The sequence below is a fragment of the Symphalangus syndactylus genome, chromosome 3 (assembly GCF_028878055.3).
Source record: "Symphalangus syndactylus isolate Jambi chromosome 3, NHGRI_mSymSyn1-v2.1_pri, whole genome shotgun sequence".
In the NCBI taxonomy this organism is placed as follows: Eukaryota; Metazoa; Chordata; class Mammalia; order Primates; family Hylobatidae; genus Symphalangus; species Symphalangus syndactylus.
Window position 1 is genome coordinate 116,337,474 of NC_072425.2, and position 23,944 is coordinate 116,361,417.

Consider the following 23,944-nt stretch of genomic DNA (forward strand, 5'->3'; position numbering starts at 1 on the left):
CCCAGCTACCCGTGTTGGGGCTGAGGTGGGAGAATCGCTTGAACCCAGAGGCAGAGTTTGCAGTGAGCTGAGATTACACCACTGCACTCTAGCCTGGGCAACAGAGCAAGACTCCTTCTCAAATAAATAAATAAATAAATGGCTTTAGGATTTATGGTTTATACAGCTAGGAAGATGATGAAAGTATTGACTGGGATTGAGAACACCGGAAGACGAGATGATTATTGTTACCACTGCTGTTGGAAGGGGCAATGAAAGGAAGCAGGCATAGTTCCTAGTTTCAGTTTTACCATGTAATTTTGTTGTGACTTTGGGAATCCAAGGGAAAAAAGAGATATAAATTTGGAAGTTTTTTGTCTATAGGTGGTATATTGAATCCATGGATTGCCTAGGAAGTGTTTAGGAATTAAAGAAAGCCAGAATCAAACATTGAGGAATTCAACACTTAAGAACCTTCTATGGCACAGAAAAAGAAAAGTGAAATATTGAGAATGAAAGGTACATAACAATGGGAAAGGAAAAAGTATGATGTATAAAAAGGAGGGGAGTAAGTACGGATATCTTTTTTTATTCAATATAGTTGTACTGTTTAAGAATAAAATAGGGCAAATGTTGAAGGGTGATGTAAGGTTAAGACAGTGTGATGGCTAATTTTATGTGTCAACTTGCCTGGGCCATGGGCTCCCCAGACATTGGGCCAAACATTATTTTGGGTGTGTCTGTGAGAGTGTTTCTTGATGAGGTGAAAATTTCAGTCAGTTAACCATGTAAAGTAGATGGCTCTCCCTAGTGAGAGTGGGCCCTATCCAATCAGTTCAAGTCCTGAATAGAACAGAAGGGTGACCCACCGGTGAGTAAGAGGGAATGTCTTCTGCCTGCCAGCTTTTGATCTGGGACATTGCTTGTTTTTTTTTTTTTTTTTTTTTTCCTTCAGACTTTGAAACATCAGCTTTTGCTGTGTTTTGATGCTGCCAGCCTTTGGACTGGAACTACGTTTTTGGCTCTCCTAAACCTTCAGCTTGCCAACTGCACATCTTGGGACTTGTCAGCTCCCATAATCACATAAACTAATTCCAGTTGCATACACACATACGCACACACAGCACACAGACAGACATACACACACATACATCCTACTGGTTCTGTTTCTCTGGAGAACACTGACTAATACAGAAAAGAGATGATATATATATGTATATATATGTATATATATGTGTATATATATGTATATATGTGTGTATATATGTGTATATATATATGTATATATATATGTGTATATATATATATATATTCAGACAGAGAGGACTTAAATGTATTCAATACTGTTTTTAACATTTTAGTGTATTTAAATACTGTTAAAAATAATCCCGTTCATTAGGCTTCTGCGTAATGTGGTATGTAATTAAACCAGTGTATCCTGTGATCATATGTCCACTGATGTACCTCCTTTGATGTTAAGTATGGCCATCAGTTCTATGTAATGTTATCCAAGTTCTGTGTCAGTGGATCAAAGACTTGGTTACTTATCGGAGAGTGCTGCTAGCTGAAGAGATGCGGGCAAGAAAGGGAAACCCACACCTAAGATATGCTTTGATTCTACTCAAAAGGTATTCCTTCCACCTTGATTAAGTAGAATCAATAATATCATATTGGTGAAGGGTAGTGGGTGATCTCAGTGTAGCGCTCAGTTGCTGGAAGGTTGAGATTTCTATAGAGGTAGTAGGTAGATCAGCTTTTGTTGAATGAGGATTCATGTTTTTGGCACCACGCATAACCTCCATCTCTGCCAACACGGCCACATTGTTAATGTGTCAGTGTGCTTATACTGCAATGTGCTCATACTACAGTGGCTGATGAAAGAGACTGGTTTTAGTTTGCCAAGCCATTCTGTGCACTGCTTTGTTTAGTGCCTCTTCCTTAGTAAATTGTAGAGTGTCTATAAACTTATATGTCTATTCCCCAGATCTCCTTGTCCCCAGTTGTATTAGTTTTCTAGGGCTTCCATAAAACAGAATACCACAGACTGGTTGACTAAAATGACAGAAAATTTTCTCATAATTCTGGAGGCTAGAAGTTCAATATGAAGGTTGCGCCAGGCTTGGTCTCGTGTGAGGCCTCTCCCCCAGCTTGCAGACAGCGGCCTTACTCCTGTCTTCACTTGATCACCATGCTGCTTGCACATGTTTCTGGTGTCTCCTTGTGTACCCAAATTTCCTCTTCTTATAAGAACACCAATGATGTATCACTTAGTGTTGGGCAATACATTTAATAAGGTAATTTGTAGCAAGTTTCAGAAGTAGAAAGAACACAAAACATTATCAGGAAAACTTTTTTAAAAATGTCATATCTAAACCAGGATTTTAACATGAATAGAAGCTCTTCAGGTGGACAAGGGTGGGAAGTGGTCATCTGAAGCATAGGGAACAGTGCCGAATACTGTCTTGAAGTTACTATGTTGTTGATAAAAATTAATTATCAATTTAAGGTTTAATTACAAGGTTTTATTTCATGTTAAGCTTAAATAATTGTTTTTCTGGTCAATAATACATTAAGAATAGAAAATTACAGGCAGAGTCTGTTCAAGACAGCCACTCTAGAATAAGGGACAAATTTTTGTATCCCAGCCTAATAAAAGAGAGAAATGAGATAAACTCTAAAAAGAAGGTACAGACATTGGTGATGATTTGAAATAGAGGGAGTTTTGATTGTAAAAAAGAAAATAAGAATATCAGGTGATTAGATGGCTTTTACAATTTTAGTCTATTTTTCCATCTGTAAAGTAAAATTCATGTTAGATTAAAAAATCACAGCAAAACTATACAAGACAAATGTATGTTGACCTATGGTGTGTGAAGCAAGGTTGTGAAATAATAAGACAACTTACCTTCTTTTACAGTAAGTCACCTACGATTACTTATTTAGATTTGATCTAGTTTTCAAAGAAATGGAGAGAAAAATATAGGTTGGCAAAGGTCATTCTTTTTCATAAAGTGTAACTTGAGGAATAACAACTAGCATATGTAAAACTTTCAGTTTAGAAATAATTTTCTCATCTATTATTTCTTAAGACTTTTATTGTAATTCCTTGAGCAGACATAAGATCTGACATCATTACCCCCAGAAATGGTAAATAAGTGTTTAAGATCTAAGCATAAGTATGTGGTAGAAACCTAAAGAAATCTGACTCTGATTGCAAATGAAGTAGTCTCGTCATCGCCACATACTGTGTTAAAGACAAGCATGAGTTTATTCCAGAGACAAAATGGAAAAGCTTTGCTTCTAAGAAGTGAACTTGAGGAAGGAATTGCAAAATGACAACCATCACCACAACAATAGAGTTCATTACAATTTTTTTCTTTTGCTATATTAGTTCATAATGAAATGTGAAAATAATTAGTGATAATTCTTATTCACTCAATATGTGCTAGACATTTCGGTAAGCTTTTTATGTGTATTATCTCATTTAATGTTCTCAATATTTCCATATAGTAGGGAAAAATGATGCACTGTATAATTGCTAAGAAGTAATGACAGTAAAAAGAAGATGAAATTCTGACTTCCAAAAACATTCATCTTAATGACAATCCAAGATGAAAAAAACATAACTTGTCAAATCCTAAAATAAAGATGTGCTGTTTGCTTAAGTAACTATCATTCCGCCTAAGTTTGTAAACCTCAACAAAATGCCTGCCTTTTTTAGTTTTTAATTTTGTGCACAAAGGCATAAAGCAGAAATGTAAAATTGCTACAATATTAAGAAAAGAATGAAGGGAGAAGAAAAAAGGAAGAGGGACAAAAGCAAGGAAAAGAGGGAGGAAGGAAGAGACAGAGGGAGGAAGGAAGAGACAGAGGGAGAAAGCAAGGAAGACAAAAAGGAATCTATAGTTCCTTCTGTTCACAATTTGTATACTACAATAATATCTATAATTTAGACTTGATATCAGAAATGCGAGCTGAGATTAAAGGAAATCTTAGGTCGACATATTTAAAATTGCTGATATTTCACTACTTTTGTTTAAGAAAAATGTCAATTTCCTGAAGTTCCAAATAATATAAATAGAAGTCATAAAGGTCAATACCCTTTGGTAGTGACAACTACAAGCAATTGAAATACTTTTTCTCAATCTGATCATGAAATATGTACCTTAGGTTTCCCTGGACTCTTGGTAGTATTTTAACACGGATTCTTAGTTGATGGCCTTCAATCACTCTGAAGTTATCAATCTAAAGTTCTAAAACTTATATTCCTTACCTTGATTATGTCAATAAACATAAATGCTCTATAAATATTCTGGAAATATTATTAAAGAGAAAAACAGTAAAATATTTGTCCTCACTAAATTTTTAGTTCGATATGAGGATGGCAAGTACATGAAGATAGTGTAAAATTGCTGAAAACAATAAGAAATATGTTATTAGATTCTTATTTGAAATATATGTATGGGTAGCTATGCTATGTTTTCAATGCTAATACATCAATAAATCTATCAAAGATGAAATTTAATAGAAATATAAATTTCAGTATATAGAGAACTTCATTAAACAATGAACTTCATTAGAAATAAAGAGAACAGAGGTGGCCCCATTCATGCATATCGTTAATGGAGCTCCTAACACAACTCATGGTTCACTGCAAGCTCCGCCTCCCGGCTTCACGCCATTCTCCTGCCTCAGCCTCCTGAGTAGCTGGGACTACAGGTGCCCGCCACCACGCCTGGCTACTTTTTTGTATTTTTAATAGAGATGGGGTTTCACCGTGTTAGCCAGGATGGTCTCGATCTCCTGACCTCGTGATCTGCCCGCCTCGGCCTCCCAAAGTGCTGGGATTACAGGTGTGAGCCGCCGCACCCAGCCATAAATTCTTAAATAAAATAAATAATAAATTTAACATTACATATGCCAGGAATAGCATATAATTTTCATATTATTATCTTATAAAAATTAAGAAAAGCTGGGAATGCATGTATAAGTTAGTGTGTTAAATATTTTAAGCTATTGTAGCCCAAGTAAGCTTAGAGTTATAAATATAAATTATAAAGGAAAAAAATACATCCGAAAAAGCAACTGCATAAATACACCTAATTAGAAGCTGTATTTGTTTATATGGGTAAAAAGCATAGTGATTGTATATATAACTAAATAGAACATTGATATAAAATATTTAATAAGATGCATGAGTTTTGGTCAAGCAAAGTTGAAAAAAGGATCATTTGTAATCACAATAGTATATATTATTTCTTAACAGGTGTCTTTAAAGGATTGCCATTTAATGCCATTCAACATCTACTAAACATCATTTTTGCATGACTACTGCAAAAGGATTACCTTACAGAAACCAGTTCCTTTGTCAAGAGCATACTTTGGACCCTGTTTTCAGAAAGCAGGTACAGTTCATCTTTACTAAACTGCCTATAAAATTGAAAGAAATGTTGAAAAAAAAACATAAGATTCATGCATATCCTTAATGGTGCTCCTAATACAACTGCTGAATATGCTAAAGCTTAATATGTTATTTTCTCAAATTAAGTGATTTGTCTTTGAATTGAAAACATCTTGATTGTGTCAGTAACATAAATGCCCTATAAATATTCTGCAAATATTATTAAAAGTGAAACCCAGTAAAATATTTGTTCTTACTAATTTTTTAGTTTGATATGAGGATGGCAAGTAAATGAATGTGGTATAAAATTGCTGAAAACAATAAGAAAAACAATACTCAGATATAGCCTCCTGTTCCATGATATCTTTCTCAACCGACGTATAATGTGCTAGTGGATGGCTTTTGTGCTTTTTGTATGTGCTTGAGTTTTAAGACAATGCTTAAAGTTAAATAAGCAGGAAGTCACAGGTGGAGAGAGGCAGAGTCATCCCCACCAGGGAACGGGTATCTTCTGAAGGCACACGGCTTTTATGCAGTTTGCACAGCAGCTCTGCCTTCTAACATATTTACATAACCAACAGAAATTACTAAAGAGTAATTACACTTATTTTGAGTAAAACTGGGCATTGTGTAATAATAATCCTTTAAAATGAGTACTCTGAAATACTTTGAAATACATCATTAGACATTTATTATTTACGACTAAGTGGCACCAGTGGACTATCTTGAATTAAATCCATTGTGTGCTACTTAACTACAATACTTCTGATGTACTTTTAAAAGAATCAACCAAGAAGGTCAATACACTTTGAATATAGAATGATTATCTTTATTTTCTGCTTATTTATAAAATGTTGACCATAGTGTACCCAATTTCAAGGCTGTCACATGTTTATCCTTTAACTTGTTAGGTTAATCCAGGTTAATTGATTCAAAATAGGAGAGGAGTTTCCTCATCCTACTCTATGCTTTCAGTACCTTCAAGCTTGAAAATGAGCATTAAAGAAGAGAAGTTACTAAATGTGGATGTGAGAGCAGTTATTTTGGAAGGTGTAGGCGTCTAAAGTTTTACCACGATATTTGATTTTACTTTCTACTAGCCACACTCAAATTCTGGCAGCTCATTGCAGAAAATGTTACTTTCCAAGTGTCTTTTATTCGTTTCATTAAATCATGCCAGTCTGTCATTTTGATTGCAGGCCCTAACTGTACCAGGTATCTCTAAATTAATCTTGTGAAGAAAAGCAACCACATTTAAAAAAAAATTTAAAGAGAAAGTATAAAGAAGGAAAGGGGAAGTATCTAACAGTGAAACCTCAAATCATGGGAAAAAATTGAGTTCCATATAAATTAATCCATTGCTATATTCTAACATTAGACAGATTGTAAGCCAAATTTTGCCATCAAAGTTCTATTTGTTACAATAAGAATGATTTAAGAATAGGTTACATACACAAAATAATGATAATAATCTGTATTCTGTCTGTAAACATAAACATCTTGGAAGCTGTTATTTCCTACACATAAAGCATTTTGTTCTTAACTCATAATCATAGACGCATGTTAACAAATCAAACTCTATATATTTTTTTACTTCTGAGATATCTGTGACTACTAGATATAAATTAAATCTATGCACCTTAATTGAATGTAGTAATGTTAGAAACAAGTTGTTTATGATGCTTGTGACATTCAAAGAAAGACAACGGAACCACTGAACACAGCACAGCAGCTGTATGTAAGAGGGTTTCAGATCTAATGCTCACTTCCAGATGCATGATGGATACGCAATTTGAATTTATGCTAGACACATCAGCAGATGGAAATAGAATAGAGTAAATGTCTTGGACACCTGTGAACTGGTGCATTCTATCAATTACCAACCAAATTGTATTAAATTCATGTAATTCAACAGAAGTCTAATTAATTTTTTAGAAGAGGCTCTTTGTCAATCTATTAATAAATTCAGGTTTCAAGTTGAGGATGTAGAGTGTATTTAACTGCACAGAGAACCTGCGGAATCAGGTTTGGCAGAGCAAAGTGCACTCTTATGTCATTTTTGTTGTTGCTCCTTCCAACTAATTGAAAAGCGTTATTGGTAGAATAGGAAGCAATTGAAACAAATGAGACAAACTGAGCACTCCAAAAAGACATAAGTGAATTAGAATTGATGAATCTGACGAGAGTGGATTCACAGTGTCATTTTAAATAAAATGCCATTTCATTCATATACTTGCACCTAATCTGTCACTGTAACAACTGAAAACATTCAGCGGCAAAACTGACAGTTTCATCTTGACACAACCAACTAAATTCCTGCCATAATAAGAGGCAATTTATATTAAAAGCGGTCCTGAGCTCAGCCTTTGAGAATGAAATGTTTCACTCAATAACTTATACAACTCATCCAGAAGACACTGGCTCAGCTCCAAGAAGAAGAGCTTTATTTCATTAGAGAAGAGTCTGAATGGCTCTAGGTTTATAGATTTTTAGCATTGCCAGGATTCTCATCACTTCATGAAAGGAAACCTCTAAGTATCAATGTATGCATCTCTTAGAGAGTATTACAGTTGATAAGAGTAGAGTAGAATGTGCTCTGAATTTCAAAAATAGGAAATCTAATTTTCATCTCTAAAGCTCTTGACAATTACATAGAAATTTGAAGAGAAAGACTTTTCATATCGGTTGCTACATAAGTATTGTGTAAAGTAACAGTGCTACTACTTGCTAAAATGTTTACAGTGTGGCCAGAATTGACAAAATAATGAGGGAAGGTGGATGGAGATGGTTTTGAATGAATACTAGAAAGAATTTCTTAGCAATTAGAGTGTCCACAGTAATCTTTCAAGGGTCATGTGTCCAGATGAATGAAAAGTGTAATTTCCTATCATCAGGAAGGGAGATGGAACAGTTCCACATGAAATTGTTATTCAACAATAAAATCTTAATTAATTTTGAGGTGTTTCTTATAGACATCTCTGTTTTACTACTTGCAAAAATTATTTATTTATTTTAACTACACCTATAGTTTTTTGTGTTTTAGAAAATATTGTTTTGAAGAATTTTATAGGAAAATTAGTTATATGAAGTATAAAAATGCCTAGTAAGGTTGAACATGGTAGCTCACACCTGTAATCCCAGCCCTTTGGAAGGCCGAGATGGGTGGATCACCTGAGGTCAGGAGTTTGAGACCAGCTTGACCAACACAGAGAAACCCTGTCTCTACTAAAAACACAAAATTAGCCAGGCATGGTGGTGCATGTGTGTAATCCCAGCTACTCGGGAGGCTGAGGCAGGAGAATTGCTTGAACCCAGGAGGAGGAGGTTTCAGTGAGCCAAGATCACACCATTGCACTCCAGCCTGGGCAACAAGAACAAAACTCCATCTCAAAAAGAAAAAAAAGCCTAGTAAGGTGAAACAAAATAGAATGGCTTAAGTAAATATATGCATAAGTTGGTGTGAAACATTGTAATCTGAGGTTGCATGAATTTCTTGGACAGCATTTATCTCTATCTGCCAGTTATGGTGGTGGGACGGGGTGGTTCAAGTTGGATATTGATGGATTATTTTCATTATCAGCCTATCCTTAGGAAATATGTTGGTGCATTAATATTTTCCAAGTTGAAGTTCCTAAGGATACGTAAGACAACTGAATTTGCCCAAAGCAAGAAGAAAAATAAAGAATACATTTTAGTGTGATAATGTAACAGATCATGTAGGCTTTCTAGTACATAAATTTTTGCTAGTGTGATGCAAGGCATCCACAGCTTGAAAACATGCACACACTTTCATTAATATGAATGTATGCAAAATATCTTCTATATAATACTTGCTCAGCAAATGTTAACTTTTATTTAATATTTCTATTGTGGAAATAACTCATGGAAACAGAGGAAATATTTATTTTCTGGAGTAAGTTTTGAGTATAAGAAAATTTCCATCCACCTCTGCTTACATACAAGCAATGGAACTCTTAGTCTGAAGGCTCAGTCACCTGAACACCTCAAGGCTGCCCTACAATGTAAGAAGGGCTCTATCTCTTCGTTAGATGGGTCTGAAATTCAGTTCATCTCTCTTTGCTAAGCTTAGTGTACAGAGTGAACCCCAGACAGACAAATTCTTAACTAGATACAGACTTCTGCTTAGAAACTGTCACATTTGCTGAGTGTATTGGGGCAATTCTAACAAATGAAAGATTATAGGCTTTGGAATAAGTTAAAACTAGGATTGACTCTGTGCTGTAATATTTGCTGACTGAAGATACTTGGCTGTATCTCAATTTTTATAAACCTCAACTTTCATTTGACTATAAAAAGTGAATACTATCTCATTTTTGTAAGGGTGCAAAAAGTTCACACAAAATCGATCTTATCTATATCTGTACATATACAAGCAGTCACACACACACACATACACACACACACACACACAATCCCTTATATTTAAAGCTTGGCATCTGAAAAGTGTTTAGCAGATGGTTATTATTGTGATAGAATAAGTAAAATACATTTTTAACCACAGAGTGGACTGAAACTTACTGAAAGTTTTATAAGACTTAAAAAAAAAAGGAAAAGAAGTACATCAGGAAAGAAGGGAAGAAAGGAGGAAAGAAGGAAACAAGAAAAGAAAGGAAGGGAGGGAGGGGAGGGAGGAGGGAGGCAAGGGGGAAGGGAGGAAGGAAAGGGAGAAGGAAGGGAAGGAAGGAGGAAGAAAGGAGGGAGAGAAGGAGAGAGACAGAGTAAGGGGGAAGAGAGGGAAGGAGAGAGGGAAAGGAAGGGAAGAAAATATAGATTTGGCCTTTGGGCATTAATATTTGCATTCTGGGGCTCTTGTGGGATATAAGACTAACAGAAAAATGATACATTCTTATCTGCCATAAATGATTAGAAAATGGAATAAAAAGAGATCTCATACATAGTGGAAATAATGATTGCGTAGTATTGTGTTGGATTTTGGGTTAGTACATAGCACTCTTTCCTAATTCTTGTGCTCTCCAGAATGTTAGAAGGCCAGGGACTCTGATAACTGCGTTTCTCAAAACACCTGTCAGCAGGATTCATGATGAGGTGCCACTCAATGGGAGATGTACAAGAGATAGAGAAAATTTAAGAGAAGCAGAAGTCCTATCATTGTCCTTCCAGCCACAGTGGCCTCAGATGCGTTTTTTAGTATCATACGCCTCAGTGCTGGAAGCTATGCTAATTGCTGGTAGTTATCTAGAGTTCTGCAATGGCCCACTCTTTGAAAACTCGCAGTCATTTTAAGATTTAGCAGTGGTCTTTCCTGTCATTGGTTTCTTCAGCTTTTCTTACAGTTTAAAACAAGTTGATATCTAAATTTCTTTTTAATTAAAATACCTAAAATTTTATTTTTATTTTTCTGACCTAAACGTGATAAAGGAGATGCCTAAAAATAAACATACACACACACGTGCACACACACATACACATACAAACACAAATATATATATATATATATATATATATATATACAAAACCCTACTGAGATGCATAAAAATGGAGAGATATATTGTGTTTATAGATAGGAAGACTCGATTTTCAAGAGTGTTAATCTTCCCTCGATTGGTTTTATTTTGGTCTAACTTCGAAAAGTTAATTTAGCAAAATTAAGATAGTGTGTTTTGGGGGCAGGGTAGAGCCTTGCAGTAACCTTTGGAAGATACTAGAAAACTCAGAGAACATTTTATGCCTCTATGAAAACTTGATATACAAGTGATGTGATACTAAAGACCAGTGGATAAAGAAGGGACTATGCTATAAATTGTGCTAGTAAAAGGTATTACTCATCAAAAATTAAAATAAGATCTCTCAGAATGCCATACAATAAATAAAATAACTATAGATAGATATAGGACTTAAAAGGCAGAACTTTAAATTTTAGAAAGAAGAAATTGGTAATAATTTAATTACCTCAACATACAGAAAGATATTTTAGACCCACAAAAGGCAGTTAACAAAATGACAGAGGTAACTATAGTGGAAAATAAATGAAAAAGAAAACACAATTGTGACAAAACACTTTGGTGCTTAAACTTTTAATAACTTTCTTTTACCTGTAAAATAATAATAGAAGAAAAGATTTAGCAATCATTACTTTTACATATCTGCAGTAGATCAACTTTCCAAGTTTGCAGTTTATCATTGTAGTAAATTGCAATGTTGTATTTAATTTTTTAACTCTTCCAATCTCTGCACATTCAGTGTCTGACTTTCTAGCTCTTCTCAGTAAAGGAATAAAATATACCTACTTGATTCTTGACTTTGGGTTTAGCCATGTGACCTGCTTTGAACAACCGAATTAACAAAAGGAATAGTATACTAGCTGTGAGGTCAGGCCTTAAGACACATGCATATTTCTGTGAGCCATGTTGCTCTTTTTTCATCATCAAGAGAATAATGAATAAAAAGAGAGAGATGTGGAACAGAGTCATTCCAGATGAAACATCCCAGCCAAACCCAGCCATAATCAGCTGACCTTCAGCCACTCAAGATGAGTTGATGATAATAAATTACTGTTGTTTTAAAACGTAAAGTTTTGGGGTGATTTGTTATGTAGCAATAGCTAACTGATAGAACTATTATTCAAAAAATAATTTATATTCCACTGATTTTTGACAATTCATTATCCCTAAATATGCACTTTACTTTCCTTCACTAATTTCTCTGGTTATATTTTAACCCTATCTGGCTTGCCCTATGCTCCCAATTATTCCACTTTTCATGTTAAAATTAAGATCAAATCCTACTATTTCCACAATGTCTCAGTCTCATCTTATATGAAATAAAAGAAACATGCTGCATAATAAGTGATAGTATCAATATTTGTTCTTCTGCTTTTATTTTCTATACAATATTTTTAAAGCTCGATACTGTACCTTATACCAATCTGTGCCCCCATAATGTCTTCCACATAGTGCATTTTAAACTAATATTTGAAGAATAAATTACATAAGTAACAGCTGATATGGCTGATATTCACAGTTTTTTATCATATACATATGCCTGTTTTATTTATAAATTATTCTCCAGATTGAAGTTTTTCTCTTACTCTATTATGGTGTACAACAATTAAGGGAAAGAGAGAGTTGAAACGTAAATAAAGAGAATTGGCAGCCACGCCTCTACAAATGTTAGGTCACCTTCAAATGATGATCTATTATCATCAGTGACGAGATGTCAAAATTAGGAAGCAGAAAACCCCTGCAGCTAATGTATGGTAAACTAACTAATTAGTCTATTAGTATCCAAGATTACACTGTAAATGGTTTCCAAGTGTCAGTATTTATCTTACTAAATTTTAAGAGGCGATAGCCAGAGGTTCAAATATTGGAATGTTATTTCATGAATGATATAATTCACTTAGCACAACCGTATTTCTTTTCCTTTGTAAATAAACTTAAAATATCCATACTTTCATGCATCGTAATTTAGAAGTTGGTACCTATATATGCTTTTTAGTGATGATTTCCTATGTGAAAAAGCATAATAAATTGTCCAAAAAACTTCCCTGGTAGTTTTTAAATTGCACATTGTGGCACAAGATCAGTGTTTAGTCAAATCTATTCTATTACCATGATTGCAAATGTCATTTGTAAAAAGTTTTATGCTTCTATTTTAATGCTACATTTGGCAAGCTGGTATGTTTACTATTCAAACAATTTTTTCTTACCTAATTTTCTTCTGATATGTTGAAAATGGGAAAAAAGAAACACATTTTTGGATCACCTGTGATTTAGGTGACTTTTGGAGCTACACTTACACATAGGATAAAACAGATAGGTTTCAGGGAAATTAGCTTAAAAATTGTAGTTGCTTATACTTATAAATTCTCATGCATTCTTTTTGCTTTATAGAATGGGGAAAATCTGCAAGACTTAGCGTGACCACCACTTCATAGACTTATCTACAAACAATATCCATATTATACTGAAATTTCCTACTATCTCTATGCTTCCCAAGTAGATTGATTCCTTAAAATAATTAAACATTTTATAATTACTTTCTGAAAATAACTTTTAATAATGTATTAATCATGTATTTGATACGAAGCTAGCATGTGGAATAGAAAATATCTTTCAAATCTCTGAGATTTTATTTGGGGTTAAAAGGAAGGCGAAAATTTTCTGTTGTGTCTATATGTCACTATAAGAAATCATATTCTAAGATTTCAATGATGCATGGCAGTGGAAATAACAGAGATGAATACAATAGACTTTCCCATAGACTGAGTTTTCCAGGTCATTTAACTCTCTCTAGTGTCTTCAAAACTCTCCAACAGAGTTAATGATAACGGATTGTCATATTATTGTCCTCATGGTGACCTGCTTGGGTAGAAGACAAAAAATGAGATACTCTCAAAGCTATGGGTAAAAATATAGTGATTACCAACTCATCAACTCTCTCTCTCTCTCACACACACACACACACACACACACACACACAGTGCATTGTATCCTTTTATTAAAAATATAAATTATCAAGAATGAAATCAAGAGCTGAAAATTAAAAACCAAAACTAAAGGGGCCAGCACATACAAGGCTTAAGTGATAAAAATCCTGTCCTTTGCTCTTAAAACATCTCAGACTCTCACTCACAAATACACAGGCATCTTTGAAAGCAATTCAAACAGATTTTATTGTCTGGCTTCACAATTCATGAGAGGGTAAAAATAGAATGTGAGAAGATAGATGGGCCTCTAGAAATACACACAGGACTATTCAATGAATTGAGAATTGACAGCCCCATAGTAGCAGCTAAGGAAACTGTAAGCATATTAAATAATTCTACTTGCAAAGAAACTTTGAAATAGTTCATAAAGTAGCCAACAGGTAGGAGGGTATGGTGATGGATATGATACGTATCTTATTTTGATCATTATACAATACATAGGTGTATTGAAATAAGTTACCCATAAATATGTATAATTATCATGTGTCATTTTAAAACAAAATAAAACTTTACATACACACACAGACATACAGACACACATACAGTATTGGACAGAGCCACTTCCTAAGCAATATTAGCATATTGTTAAATAAGTTTGTACTATCCAATAAAGATAGCTACTAGCCACATGTGGCTATTGAATCCTTGTAATGGGGCTAGTTTGAATTGAGGTGTGTTGTGAAAATAAAGTACAACACAAGTTTCCAAGACACAGTATGAAAAAAATTTAAAATATTTTATTAATAATTATCATTTCATGTAGAAATTATATATATTTTAGATATATTGGGTTAACAAAATATATTTTTAAAAATAACTCTTTTTTCTTTTTGTTACTATTATTTTCTTTTTAATAAAACATGAAATATAGTTCTAATACACATTGTTTCTGTATTGCCTTATTTGAGTAGGTGTTATTTGACTTTCTGGCCCTCAACCTTACTATCAGCAAAGCCAAATAGACATACTTGAAACAATAATGGACATTCAGTGTATTCCTCAGCAATACTTCCTCTGGAAGTCATATTCACTGGCACCAGAGCTGTTTCAACCACTGCTTGTAGGTAAACCTATGATAACAGCAATAGCAAATATTCAGCATTTGTTTGTGAAATGTCAGAAGCTGTTCTATGATTGATTCTCACAGCAACTTACTAGTTTCAAGCTTATTAATGTCTCTAGGAATTCAAAGCAGTGAGATCAAGAAGTAACTAGTTGAGGGAGTTTCAAACCTATGCAATCTTGTTCTAAAGGCTCTTTTTTTTTAGACACATCTCTCTTCTGCCACACAGAAATCTTCAATCTTTTAATCCTACTTATGAAAACAAAAGTTCTCTGGAGTCATGTTACCTATATGGTGCCCATGCTAAAAATTCTAGACGTTTTTTATAATAAAATTTCCAGATTGTTTTTGGAAGTTGCTTTAGTCTGAGTTTCCTTTAGGCATACACTGAAAATAGTTTAACAGGAGGTGATCTGAGGAAGCAAGCAGAAGTGAGAGAGTGGGGAAAACAAGACCGAGAATGGAGAAAAGTCGAGAGAGGACACATAGTGAGCAGGTCCACACATGCAAGTATTTGGAGCTTCATCTTGCCCCAGTTTCTTGTATATCTTCCCTACGAGGTTTCATACAAAACATACCTCAGAATTCTCACAATGATAGATGGAAAGCTGGGGTAAGTATGTCCCTAATTAGGCTCATGGGTGAGGGTTGACTTTAGGGCTGTTAAAACTCAGATCCCTTTCAAGCTGCCCTGTACTTGGTTGAACAAGCCCCGGTGGTGCTAGAGAAAATCTTGAGGCAGAGAAGCAGTGATGAGACTCAGACCCTCGAGATGGGACAATGAGTACAGGAACAGTCCTCTGTGCCTGCAGGTGGACTGATTCACCATTGTGGACTGGGGCATTAATGGCATCTGCTCCTGAGGTGTAATTAAAATATAGTCAGATTCCCTGGAAACACAGAGAATACTACAAGAGATTTCTTCAGGAAATGTTTGAGCCTTCTTCAGCCTAACCTTATTCTTGGACAAAAAAAAAAAAAATAACTTTTTGTTTTTAGATTGCTGATTTAACCTTTAATTTATTGGAGGGGTACGTTTGTACACAGTAGTAAATTCAATAAATGTCAACTATATTATTTTAATTAGTCCCTCTAACACTAGGAAAGTTCAGTCAAAAATATCAATCAAATTAGCTATTAGTTATAAAATTGTCAAAATAAATTGGTTAAGAGAATGTTTCACTTTTTTGTGTGATGAGCTTATAGCTTGGATAAACAACCTAAGGGTATAATTTGTGCACTCTGAGTTGCTTGAATGACATGGCCTCAAACGGGTATGCCACGCAGGAAATAATCTGCTGTGGAATTCCTTAAATAACATTTATTTTACTATTTGTCTTATATTTCTAATACTATTACTGTGAAATAGTAATTTTGTGTAATTCACAGTAATAGTATTACTGTGAAATAGAAATATTATTGTGAAATAAAAGTGACTTTTTTTTCTATTTATTCCACAATTTTCTTAATGTCTTATAAACTAGACAAGAATAAGAAATAGGCCGGGTGCAGTGGCTCATGCCTGTAATCCTAGCATTTTGGGAGGCTGAGGTGGGCAGATTACCTGAGGTCAGGAGTTTCAGGCCAGCCTGGCCATCATGGTGAGGCTCCGTCTCTACTAAAAATACAACAATTAGCCGGGCATGGTGGTAGATGCCTGTAATCCCAGCTACTAGGGAGGCTGAGGAAGGAGAATTGCTTGAACCCAGGAGGCAGAGGTTGCAGTGAGCCTAGACCGTGCCATTGCACTCCAGCCTAGGTGACAGTGAGACTCCATCTCAAAAAAAAAAGAATAAGAGCTAAAATGTTTACTAAACAGTAGATATAGAAAGAAGATCACTATGACAGCATGGCAATTCACAATAGTAAAAGGGAAACATGCTTGGGGTACAGATTTTTTTTTACAAATTACCATGTTCTAAAGAACTGTAACAAGAATTTTGAAGTCACATAAGGACACATACAGAGCATTTCTTCATGCCTTTTGAAGCTAGAAGGGGAATCAGTGTATTTCTTAATATTTTTTCTCTATATCTTGTCAGAGAAAGGACAGTCCATTCAATTTCTTCCTAATATTAAGGTGTATGGGAAATGAAGATAAACATAATCTTAGAAGAGACTTTTGAAAAACATGTTGTAGCTGTGGAATTTAAGTTAATTTATAAATCTTACAGTTAAACAGTGCAGAGATCAGCTCGGTTGGGGAGACCCTAACTCAGCAGTGCTAGAGGAATTAAAGACACACACACAGAAATATAGAGGTGTGAAGTGGGAAATCAGGGGTCTTACAGCCTTCAGAGCTGAGAGCCCTGAACAGACATTTACCTATGTATTTATTAACAGCAAACCAGTCATTAGCATTGTTTCTATAGATATTAAATTAACTTAATATCTTAAGGGAAACGAAGGGATAGGCCGAATTAATTGCAGCAGGAACCCGCCCTTAAGACACAGATCACTCATGCTTTTGTGGCTTAAGAATACCTTTAAGTGGTTTTCCGCCCTGGATGGGCCAGGTGTTCCTTGCCCTCATTCCCGTAAACCCACAACCTTCCAGCCTGGGCGTTAGGGCCGTTAGGGACACGTTACATTGCTGCAGAGATTTTATTTATGGCCAGTCTTGGGGCCAGTTTATGGCTGGATTTTGGGGGGCTTGCTCCCAACAAAATAGTAAGTTACGTATTTTTCTGGGACTATTTATTATTTTCCACTTGAGGCTATTCAAAGAAAAAAATGTATAAGAAATCTTTTTTTGGAATATCGAAAGTATAATGTCAGTAGTTATTTCTATGTTCTATAAAAGTTTAAAAAATCAAAACGGAATAAATCTGTACTAAATGTTGTTTTCTTTACTATTGAAATGACTACTATCACATTAAAATTGGAAAAATTATTCAACTGTAGGATATTTTAGAGTATTATATGCCATATTACATGCTTTAGTTTAAATTCATAAACTTATTTGTAAAAATTAAATTGCTGTCAAATAGAAAATTGATTTTTCTATATATGCCTTTTGGAAGTGGTTCCTGCCATTTACATTAGCATTATAAATAGGTGTTAATTTTATACTGTTACGAATACAAAGCATCTTTAAATATGCAACACAATGAAATATCTGCTATATAATATCTACTCATTTAAAAATGTTTGACTTACTCATCTTTTCACCCAGCCTGATCAAACAGCTCTATACTTGAATCTCATTATTTTTCTTTCATAAAACTGCTTTTATTGAATTGCATTATTGTCTTTGCTATTTATTTTTATTGAGGGGAATAATAAGATTCGGTAATACTCAAATCACAAGAATGAGTAGGGCATGGTGTCCACCATTTCTGACAGGATTCCATTAGGGGATTGGGATAGAATGAAGGGTGGAGACTGTCTCTTTTTTCTTAGGACAGAGAATAGTTGTTCATTTTGGGGATAACTTTTTTTGTTGCTATTTAATTTTATTTTGTTACTATTTTTAACATTCAGTGAGAACTGGGGTGGGTATTTATTTTAATCTCTCTGATTCTGTAAAATAATGTCATTTATAGTATTTCATTATGCTTTGGCTGATGTGAGGCTTAAAATCAAATTAAAGCCAAAATGGGAGCCAAGAAACTGTACTAGGTTTTACGATATCTTCCATTTTCTTTTCTTACTGGTATTTTCTCTATTTATATATGCTCATTTATTTTATTTGCTTATTTTGTTTATATTTATGTAAATTGTGTCAACTTTTGTTATAAAATGTGTTAATCTATAAAAATCATCATAACATCTTTTTTCTAATTTTCTAAGAGTTTTGTTGGTGCCTAATCAATTTTATGTATTTTGTTCATTCACAGATATATATATATATCTGTGATATATATGTGTGTGTGTGTATATATATATATATATATATACACACACACACATATTGTCCATTATGAGTGAACTAGAAATGTAGCTATGAATCATTTTATTAATCCTTATCCCTATAGATAAATGCTGAGGGGATGGATACCCCATCTCTATGATGTGCCTATTTCACATTGCATGCCTATATTAAAACATCTTATGTACTCCATAAATGTATACACCTACTATGTACCCACAAAAATTAAAAATGAAAACATTAAAATAAAAAACTTAATCCTTTTGAAATTCACTTTCTAGTATGAAAATAAAGGTATTAAATTAATGAGTAAATTAAAATGTACAATATTTTGAAGTGATGAATGTCTTGGCAGAAATAAATCTAAGTTAAAGGGATAGAGAATGTTATGGTTGGGTGGTTTTTTGCTTTCGTTTTTCTGGGAGATTCTGGAAGGCTTTTTTGCTAAGCCAATGTTTGCTCTGAGGCATAAAAAATGTAAGGGTGCCAGTCATGTGGATTTTTTGGTGACAGAAGGGACATCAGCTGAAAATGTCCTGAAGTGGCCAGGCATGGTGGCTCACACCTGTAATCTCAGCACTTTGGGAGGCCAAGGCGGGTGAATCACGAGGTCAGGAGATCGAGACCATCCTGGCTAACACAGTGAAACCCCATCTCTACTAAAAAAATACAAAAAAATTAGCCGGGCATGATGGCAGGCGCCTGTAGTCCCATCTACTAGGGAGGACTGAGGCAGGAGAATGGCGTGAACCCAGGAGGCGGAGCTTGCAGTGAGCCAAGATTGCGCCACTGCACTCCAGCCTGCGCTACAGAGCGAGACTCCAACTCAAAAAAAAAAAAAAAAAAAAAAGCCCTGAAGCAAAAATGTATTTGATTGGAGTAGAGAAGAGTCAGTGAGATGGAGAGTGAAAAAAGTGAGATAAGAGAGCTATTAGGATAAAACGAAAATCATTTTTTAGAAAAAAATACATCAGTGTGAGATATTGTGTGGACTTCGGTTTCACGCTCTGTAAGGGTATATATAGCAAGCTGGTGGAGAGTTTTGAATTGAGCAATGATTTAATTTAATTTACATTTTAAGCAATTATTGATGGATTAGATATGACATGTAAGAAAAGGGAAAGCATAAAGGATGATCCCAGTATTTTGTTCCTTAGGAACTAGAGGGTGGGAGTTCCCTAGACAACCAGAAACAAGATTCTTCTTATTGAGACTGGGCAAGTGTCAGAGAAAGCAGTTTGGGATGGGAAGATTAAGGAGATCATTTCCAGACAGGTGTGGGGTGCGTATTTGATATACTAGCGAAGATGTAAAATAGTCAGCAGGACATATACATTTTGAGTATAAGAAAGCTGAGTTGGCTGGAGATATAAAATTGAAAGTCTGCACTGGTGTGTCTGACAATACTCTGAAAGCAGACAGGAAAGGTAGGGATTATAGGGACCAAAACATAGATTAGAGAGGTGTGGATAATTAGGGGGAAAAAAAAAAGCCTGAGAAGGAGCAGCTACAGAAATTGAAAGAACAAGTGAAGAATGGTGATAAAGATTGTAAAGATTCAAGGAGGAAGTGAAAAGCCATGAGAAAAGCTGCTGTTGGTGACATAGGAACTTAGGAGTGACTTTTGATTTGTTTTGGTGTTACTGTTACTTGCTAAGAGCTTTTGCAATGGCGAAGAAGTTATGGTGGAACTGAAAGCCTGGTCTGAGTGCCTTTGAGATCAAATGGTATGAGAAAAAGCAAAGAAAGCAAGTACAGATAGATTTTTCTCTAAAGCAACAATTACTAATAGAAACAATCATAAAAATAATTATATAAAATAATTTAATGAAAATAATTAATTGCAAAAGCTATGGTATTACAATTACATAAATCTACATTAAACATATTCATGACCACAAAATGTAATTCCATTGATTTTCTTAGAAATTGTATTTTCAGGCTGCTAACTGTCAATATTTTGGATAAACTTTTCTGCTTGATTCTGCTGCTTCTCTAAGTCTCCCCCATTTTGAACTGCCTGGTTAAACAATAATTCATTAAAGGTCATACTTTTGGGTGACTGAAATACTTGATATCTTATAAAGCATTTGCTGGCAAATTTTATTATTATATTTGCATCTTATACTTTTTGTAAATTAGATAAAAGCCTAACAAGAGATGAAACAAGAATTCAGTACTATCTTGTAACTGGAAGAGAGGCTTCTCTATGAAAGTATGTTTATTCTAATGAATAATCATAGCAAACTGAAATAATTTAACTTCCAGTATTACAATAAATAAAACATTGAATATTTATTTAAAATAGATATAAATATGTATTACAAACAAAATACAAGTTTCCCTAAATGAAATATTTGGAATTTGTTTTCAGACTAACCACATGTGAATACAAATAGTTTACATTTATAATCTTATTTTATATTATTTCAATAGTTTCACAGTATGCCGTTTTGAAGCATTAAAACTTAGAGGTAGTCTGCAAGTATGAAATTATATGGAATTCGTCATCAGGAAGCATGAGTTTGAATCCCAATTCTAGTCATTCAAACCGCATGATTTGGAGCAAATCTTCATTTTCTCAGGTTCTTCACCTGTAAAATTGGAATAATCAGAGTATTTACCAAACTGGATCACTGTGGAAGTCAGTGGAATGTGCTGTGGTCAGTAAGACACATGTCTTGTACTCTTTGTGAAAGGGGAAGTATGTTATCTACAAACAACAAAAAGTGGAAAAGAAAAGAAAAAGGAAAAACTTAAAGCTTATATTTAACCTTACAAGAATGTTTTTTACTTGAAAGTCATTAATCAGTCTCTGTTAAGTTATTGAGGAGATAAAATTCCAGTTTTAGAGACCTTCATGAATATGCCTTGAGTCCAGTTTCCCACATGTGCAATTCAAGAAAAATTAAATGACAAACCATGGCTGAAGAAAAATACTGTGAGAGAACAAAAACAGTAAAGAAATCACTGATGTAATTAGCATCCAAGGAGGAATCACTGCAATAATCCAGATTTGAATTCTAATAATAAAAGTTATGATTTAAACTTGATTCAAGAGCATCTTGGCCTGCTTAATAAAATAGTCAGCTATCTAACATATCTAGTAATAAATCAGTGTTTATTTGTCATGCTGATCTTCTCCATATTTTAAAAAAAGTGTTAGTCTCAGAAAGATATGGAAAAAATTGTCTTAAGTATCAGAAGCAAACATTTTACTTGCTATTTGTAAATGAGATTTTACAGAATTTAAAATATTTTAAAATTTACAATTTAGTGTGTGTAATTTGACTCATTGCCACAAACTATTTCTCATAACTTGATTCAGAGACAACTGTGTGAGGAGAGGGCTATATATGGGAAACCTGCATCAGTGCTACAATGATAAACGCCAAAGCTTTTACCTATAACGTAAAACAAAGTAGGACGATCATTTTAAAAATTATTTATTTTTATAAAATTTGAAATGGTGTCATTTTATTATTTAAGAAGCAGGCAAACAGGCATAGTGGCTCACACCCGTAATCCCAACACTTTGGGAGGCCGAGGTCGGCAGATCACTTGAGTCCAGGAGTTCGAAATCAGCCAGGGCAACATGGTGAAACTCCGTATCTCAAAAAAAAAAAAAAAAAAAAAAAGCAGAGCGTGGTGACACGTGCCTGTGATCCCAGCTAAGCAGCTAAGGGGGGCAGGATCCCAGGAGATGGAGGTTGTGGTGATAGTACCACTGCACTCCAGCTTGGGCGACAGAGGGAGAGCTTATCTGAAAAAAAAAGAAAGAAAGAAAGAAAGAAAAGAAGCAGATGGATATTAGTGCCCAAATTCAAGTGTTATTATACTGTTTATTTTTAGGACTATAAAAAAATCTTTGGATGCAATAAAGTAGAACCAGACAAATGTAAGGTGTTGTTCTAGCTGAGATGTTAGTAATATTACTGAGTCTGTGTAGAAAATAACTTCGATGATGGTCATTGGTCATCAGATTAAAAAAAACTGAGATATACAAAACAAAAGTCGAAAGCGAGCATTAGATTGCTATCATTCAGTAGTTGTGAAGCTTGGATCCAGAATAGAGGATGCTGCAGTGTCATTGTGCTCTTTTCTTGTCAGGCCTCATCTGGAAGAGAGGCATTAGCAAGCTGCAGGTGGCTGGAAAGAGAGGAGGGATGACGAATCTTTATCACCTGGGAAATGATGAAAGAAATTGAGGATGTGTACTCTGGAAAGAAGTAGATTTAGACAGATACAATATGTATGTTCTAAGATGTTTAAAAGGACTGTCGTGTGGAAGATGGATTAGAATAGGTATGTGTTGCTCCAAAGAATAGCCTGTGGACCAAGACTAGCTGTCAGAAAGGTATTTCAGCTCAGCATGATAAAAAGATTTCTGACTCTGAATTACATGGTGTTAGTGAGTGCTTCATTGTAAGACGTATCCTGTTCTGAAAAAGTAGACTAGGTATGATATCCAAGGTCACTTCTGACACTAAGAAATCTTTGATTTTTGTGAATTAAAGTATATTTTAAGTGTCCATTCTCAGTTTTAGTAAAAAGCCCTGTGCATAGTTTTAAGATAATCTGAAAAAATTATATTATTGTGTTATACTTGGATCTCTGTATCTACACCTTCTAATATCTATCTTTTAAATTCTGCTTAAAGCAAGCTGCTTTAAAATTTTTCACAGAGCATATTTGAAAAACATATTCTCAAAATAAAAAGCTCATAATGACTAGTCATTCATTTAAAACATTTGACCACATTTTGACCTACAAAAACAGCAGTTTCATATAAATCAATCAGATACCATGGGTCAAATAATGTGATAGAGGTGACAATGAAACAGGACAAGTAAATGTGTAATTACATAGAGTGTACTAAGTGAAACAAAAAAAAAAAATTTACAGACACTTGAGAAAGCCACCTTTATATTTATAAAATGTCATTTCAAGAAAATCCAACATTTGAAAATGATAAACTTAAAAAATAGAATGTGACTATTTATAAAATAGTCTTCTCATATAGAGATAATACCTGATAAATTTAATTGCCATACTTATGGAAGACAATTGTTCTGTGATTAAGCACACCCAGCCCCACATCTCCTCACCTTCAAAGTGCATAAGTTTTCAGTAGAAAGTCTATGGCACGAGGAAGCTTTC

At 34.3% G+C, this 23,944-nt stretch overlaps 1 protein-coding gene across 1 annotated transcript in view; it reads left to right on the forward strand.

The window, feature by feature from the left end:
- CNTN5 (contactin 5) overlaps positions 1-23,944 on the forward strand; it is a 1,372,716-nt gene that overhangs the window by 313,560 nt on the left and 1,035,212 nt on the right. The window contains exon 2 of the mRNA XM_055272872.2: positions 5,246-5,384. The gene's annotated coding sequence lies outside the window, so the exon portion shown is untranslated. The remainder of the gene's footprint in view (positions 1-5,245; positions 5,385-23,944) is intronic.